Source organism: Tupaia chinensis, unplaced genomic scaffold (genome assembly GCF_000334495.1).
Source record: "Tupaia chinensis unplaced genomic scaffold, TupChi_1.0 Scaffold000520_1, whole genome shotgun sequence".
NCBI classification, from domain to species: Eukaryota; Metazoa; Chordata; class Mammalia; order Scandentia; family Tupaiidae; genus Tupaia; species Tupaia belangeri.
Window position 1 is genome coordinate 102,581 of NW_006160033.1, and position 6,541 is coordinate 109,121.

The window sequence follows — 6,541 nt, forward strand, 5'->3', positions numbered from 1 at the left end:
TTTCTGTCTCTCTGTCTTTCTGGTGAGTGCATGTGTCCTATAGCAAAAACCTCTCCAAAAAAACAAAGAAAGAAAGAATGAGGCAGGAGAGCCAGCAGGTGGCATGATGGTTAAGGTGCTGGACTCCCACATGGTTAACCATGGTTCAAGTCCTGGACTTGATGGCTTGCTTTCTCTCTCTCTCTCTCCCTCTCTTTCTTTCTCTCTGGTGAACTCACAGGCCCTATAGCAAAATTTAAATAATAATAATAATAAATAAAATTAAATAAAAATAAATATTGAGGCAGGAGAGCAAACTGGGCTGGAGTGTCCCCCCAATATTTATATCCTTCCCAGAGCCTCAAAATGTGGCCTTATTGGGACCAGCAGTTGGCATAATGGCTATGCCGCTGGACTCCCATGTAGTTGACCATGGTTCGAGTCCCAGACCCGGTGGCTTAAACTCACACCAGGCGCATATGCGTGTGTGCCCAAGATCCCGAGAGGAGAATGAAGAAGGGATTGGGGCATGGCCATTTCCCCTGGGGGGGGTGATTTCTTGCTTTCTGTCTCTCTGTCTCTCTCTGTCTGTCTGGCGAGCACACATGCCATATAGCTAAAACCTCTCAAAAAAAAAAAAAAAACACATGGCCTTATTTAGAAATAGGGTCATGGTAGATGTAATTAAGATGAGGTGATACTGCAGTAACCGTTAATCCATGTGGGCCCTTAATTCAATATGTCCATGTGCTTATAAAAACAGACACAGAAGACAGGGGAGAGCGTGAAGATAAGATGGAGTGGAGTGATGTATCTACACGCAAGAAATAGACAGGGCTGCAGCAGCCACCAGAGCTGGGACAGAGACCTAGAGCAGACCCTCCCTCAAACTTTCAGAAGGAACCAGGTCCGCCAACGCCTCTGGCTTCCAGAACCTCCGGAGAACACACTTGTGTTATTCTAAGCCCTTCAGTGTGTGGTGTTGTTTACTGCAGCCCTGGGAAAGTAATACACCAAGGTAGGGGCCGCAAAAAGCCAGCTCAACCACAGCTTCTGGGAAGACCCTGAGGTCCCCACAGTGTCCCCAGCTCCCTGTGATAAAACGCCAGGCCTCTTTGGGCCTAAGAGTGTGCGCCGTGTCCCACACTAGCTGAGGCTGTGCTCACTCAGGTGTGCAGGCAGCTCCCAGCCTGGAGAGATTCCCCTTAATAAACAGCCAAACCAAACACATGTTCCCCTCCAGGTCCTCCCGTCACCTGCCACTTGGCAATGAGAGGACGTCAGCCCAGTTCCTGCTGGCGGCACTGACAGGCGCCCATCTGCTCCGGAAGTGCCCGGCCTGGATAAACAAAGACAGGCTCTGCCTCCCATGGCCCAACCAGCCGGGCCAGGTGGAAGCCTCAGGCCTCAGGTCCTCTGGGGTCACTTTCCACCCCAACCCGGCCATGGCTGTCTGCCCCAATAGTAACAGGCATCCCTGGAAAACGAGAGAGTAAAGACAGGGGAATGGATGAGTTGGGGGTTTGGAGAGGAGGCTGGGTCCCAGCTCCCAGGTCACTTCCTTGATTCCCTGCTGAGCCCCGGGTCACTGCCTCCTCCCATCTGCCCCCCTCCTCACTCACGCCCACACACAGCCATCTGCCATCCTCGCCCCCTGGCAGACACCAGGGCCTTATGACTCAGCGCCCGGCCCAGAGCTGCTCTGTGGGTGGCCGCACCGGAACCTTGGTGAGAAGGGGCTTGAGCTGGGGCTGGGAGGAGAGAGCAGCCACGTGCAGACCCCAGGTGGCCTTTCTCAGCACCAAACCCTGACAGCACTGCCTTCATCCGGTTTTTAAAGCAGGCCAATTCTCCAGCCAAGGTGTTGCCTAAAATATAATGGTCTGATTGAAATGCACCCCGTTCCGTTCCTTTTTTCCCTCCAGGTTCCACCATCTGTTCTCTGAGCCCTGACCTCAGGCCAAGCTGAGACCTGTTTCTCTGGCATATTCCATTCCCTGCTCCTGCTTCTTCCTGTGCCTCCTCCAACCCCCAGCAGGCCCTGGAACAGCATATGCACCCCACACGCCTTGAGTGGGTAAGGTCACACGAAGGCATTAGAGATTCCAAGTCATACCCTGCAGACTCAGGGTGCCTTGATCCCACGTGCTTACCCCGAAGGACTAGTGGTAAGGGTGAGACTATCCCGTCATCGCAACAGGGAGCTCGGGAGAGTGAGGATGTCACCCCAACAGTGGCTGAGCAAGGGGCAGGTGGCTCCAGGTTTCATCTGAGTCAGGTGCTTTTTACACCTGTTGCTTTCACTCAGTGTGGCTTGGCCCCAGGAACTTGGCTCTCAAGGAAAACCTTGCCAGCGGGGCCTGCCCTACAGCTGAGGTCTCAGCCCTGTGGGAAGCTGCCTCCATGCTGCTTTCACCAGGTCCCCTTCAGAGGCTCCTGCCTCCAACAAGCCCTCTTGAGCTGGGACAGAGATTGGCCACCTCACTTCACAGCCAAAGGGAGAGCCCTGGGATTTGGCCCCGATTCTGTCCCTTCCCTGGTGGCGCCTGTGGATCTGTCTCAGATTCTTCTGCAAAGCCTAGCTGTGGTTCCCTGCTTCTTCCCAGCCCCATTCCCTCGAAAAGAAACCCCTTCATTTCTTCGTGGTTGTTTTACTGGTGGTAAGCGCAAGGAAATAGGCCAGGTCTAACAAAAATAAAGAGTCCTTGGAAGTTCTGAGAAACCTCAGAACTGTAGCAGGAAGAGCCTGACGGCACTTGAATGCCACCTCTGTAGCTAAGAGCTAACCAGCAAGACACTCGGGGACAAGGCCACTGTTGGGAAGGTTGAATGAGGCCGAGAACGGCATATGTACACAATCTGAGATAGGCTAGGTCCTCCGTTTATGGAAATGGACACTCTCGGGGCCAGCAGGTGGCACAGTGGTTAAGGATACTGGACTCCCACGTGGCCGACCACAGTTCGAGTCCTGGACGTGGTGGCTTGCTTCTCTCTCTCGTCAAATTAAAATAAATAAATATGGTCAAATAAAATAATTCTAAAAAAAAAAAGAAAGAAAGAAAAAAAGAAAGAAAGAAAAGGACATGCTCATGTAGTATAATTAGTCACCATCATGATGGCCATCCATCTATACTCTCTGTGCCAACACAGTGAGCGTCAGTGCTGAGGGTCTCACCTATGCTGACCTCCCTTAAGCCGGCGTTTTGTTAATCAGTCTTTTTTCCTATACTCTTCTTCTTTTTTTTTTTTTTAAGAATTATTTCATTTTATTTTATTATTATCAATATTTTCAATTTGCAACAGGGCATACACTCACCAGAGAGAGAGAGAGAGTAAGAAGGTATGTCAGGGCCAGGACTTGAAACATAGTCGACCATGTGGGAGTTCAAGGCTCCAACCACCACACCACCTGCTGGCCCCCAGCACTCTTTTTATCTTTTAAAAATATTATTTCTATTTATTTCTTCTGTGAGTGAGAGAGGCAGAAAGAAAGAGAGAGAGATACAGCATCCCTGGGACCAGCAGATGGTCTAATGGTTATGTTACTGGACACCTATGTAATTGACCGCAGTTCGATACCCAGACACTGGCAGCTAAAAACTCACACCTGGCACGTGTGCATGCGTGCTCCAAGATCCTGAGAGGAGAATGGAAGAGAAGGGATTGAGGCATGGCCATCTACCCCGGGGGGTGATTTCTCCCTTTCTGTCTCTCTGGCGCATGCACACACGCTATGGCAAAAATCTCTCTTAAAAAAGAGAGAGAGATAGTATCTCTGACAGAGTCCAATGCCGTAATCCACCCCAGCCCTAGCCAATCCCGGATCACAGGCAAACGAGCAACTTCCCATGTGGGTCAGTGTGGCCGAGCATGCGTTTTATCACTGTGCCAACATCTGGTCCCCCTCAGGCCCTTTTATGAGAGATGGTTCGACTTCCCCCGAGGTGTATACCCCTCCACACTTCCTGGGTTTTGGAATACTTTACAGGCCAACCCTGTCTCCGGGGAGAGTCTCCTAGGAACACATGCTGCTTCCCAGAGCAGGAAGGTGGGCAGAAAACAACCCCAGATGGAAAATCAGAGTATGCATTTCTGTACAACTTCTTCAGAATAATAGACCTCTAGATAAGAAAAAAAAAATTTTTTAATCTCCATTCATGAGCAGTTCTCTAGCATGCCCTGGTGCTCCAAGGCCGCCTCATTTCACAGCTGCAGAACCTTTCCTGAGGCCACACAGCAAGTAAGCAGCAGAGAGTCCACCAACACGGAGCACCTACCATGTGCTGCGTGCTGCGCCATTGACTGAGTAAACACCAGTGCACTGCCGTCAAGCTCCAGGTGCTGGTCAGAGCACGGAGACACAGAGGTGGTCAATGCCAACAAGGCCCATGTGCTCATGGCACTGACATTCTGTGAAGACGGGTTAGACTAAACAAGTCAACAAGGTGATTGCAGGGCCAGTGGATAGTGCAGTAGTTCAGGCATTTGACTCCTGCATGACTAGCTGCAGTTCGAGTCCCGGACCTGGAAGCTTGCTTTTTCACTGTCCCTCTCTCTCACTCTGGTGAATTAAAAAAATAATAATAACAATAAATAAAAAATAAATAATTCTAATAAAAAAGAAACAAGGTGATTGCTGAAACTGATAAATACTATCAAGAAAACAAATCTAGGTGGTGTGGGACAGAGCTGGTGGGTAGATTAGGGTGGGGATGTCCTTTTCATGTAGAGTAGTCAAGGAGGTCTTTACTTTTCTTTCTTTAATTTGTCTACTTCATTTCTTCCAGAAAGAGTGTGTGAGAGACAGAGAGACAGGTAGCCCTGGTAGGGTCTCTCATACTGCCATCACCTCCCCCAACTCTTCTAGCTAGTCAGGATCTGCGGTGAGTGTGCACCCAGCATGTTCCAGGTCAAGTTGGGATCCAACTGCAGGTCAGTATGCTGCCTCCTACAACACCAAGGCTGGGCCCAGGGAGGCCATTCTGAAGGGTGACGTAGAGCCAAGAACTTAAGGATAAGACACAGCAACGTGAAGGGCTCCAGTCAGAGGGAAGAGCAAACGCAAAGGCCCTGGAACAGGAATATGCTCGAGTTCTTCTCAGAACAGAAAGAGGGCTAGCATGGTTGGAACGGAGCAACCAACAGAGTGGGAGAAGTGAGAAAGAGAGCGGGGAAAGCCCAGGTCATGCCAGGCCTTGGAGCCATGGTGACGAGTTTGAACTTCATACTAATGACAATGGGTTGGGAGAGTTGGATGCAGAGTGATCACCTTTATGACTTGCCATGTACAAAGCTCACTCAGGCAGCTGTGTGAAGAAAGGACCCAAGGGGGCAAGTGTAAGGAAGTGACAGTGGCCTGGACAAGTGTGCCAGCTATGGAGATGGAGGGAAGTAGAAGGCAAAGACGTCAACACTAATGCATGTGACACACTTAACACGGACTGGCATGCACCAAGTGACAGTCAACGCCAAGCTGTAGGCTCAGGCCTTGAGGGAATGCTGGGTGCTAGATGTGTGGTCATGGTTAGGAGACTGAGTGTCAGTGACAAGGGTCAGAGAGGTCGCCTTTCCTGGGCCATCATGAAGCAGTGTGTGGGGACTGACTCCGGGGAGCCCACATTTTTCTCAGGTCCCTAAAGTGCATGTCTTTCCATTCTTCTATGGTCATGGCCAGAGTCACTATCTGTGACATATAAGTGCTCTAGAAATAAAAACTTGGGAGTAATTAGAGTTAAAATAGCTTAGATTTTTCTCATAGTTCAAATTTCTGTTTAAATTATGTATATATGCATGATCCTTTTGTGGTTCATAAATGTGACCACTGGAATTGTACACTATTGTGTAAGATGTGCCTCCCTCTAACCTCATTACAACACTGGCACATGACTCTTCTGGTGTGAAAAAGAAAGAAAGAATAAAAAGAAAATAATAAATAAAATAAATGACACATCCACATGATAAAATTTTCAGAGCACAAGAGCACACAATGAAAAACAACACACCCTCCACTTCTGTCCCCATGTCCCTGAAAAAACTTCTGTTTTTTTATTATTTTTTATTCACCTCACAAATATTCTCAGCATACACACGCACACACACACACACACACACACACACACACGTTAACTGTTCTGTTTTACTTTTCTTTTCCTTTTTTCTTTATTGTCAGAGGGTGTATGTGCTCACCAGAAAGAGAGAGACAGAGAGAGAGAGAGAGCTTCCCAAAGGGGTGTGGTCACGCCATAACCCTTTTTTCTCCATTTCTCCATTCTCAGAATTTGGGAAACACACCTGTGCTCAGCAGGGTTTTCAAGCCTCTGGGGCTAAGTTTCAAATTGTGGTGACCATATTGGATCCAGCTTTCCATGTGCAGCACTTAAACACTGCGCAGCAGGGTCAGCCCACCGGTCCTGCTGCGGGATGAACACTGTCGCAGCAAACATCCCCAAATGGAGGTCTTTGGTTTCTCCACTTGGATAAATTCCTAGAAATGAAATTTCTGGCTCAATGTATAATTACAATTTTTTTTCTGTTTTAATAAATATCAACAAGTTGCTCTTTG

At 48.8% G+C, this 6,541-nt stretch overlaps 1 pseudogene; it reads left to right on the forward strand.

Annotated features, from left to right (window-relative positions):
• Positions 1-5,772: 5,772 nt before the first annotated feature.
• Positions 5,773-5,876, forward strand: LOC114009333 (uncharacterized; annotated as a pseudogene).
• Positions 5,877-6,541: the final 665 nt, after the last annotated feature.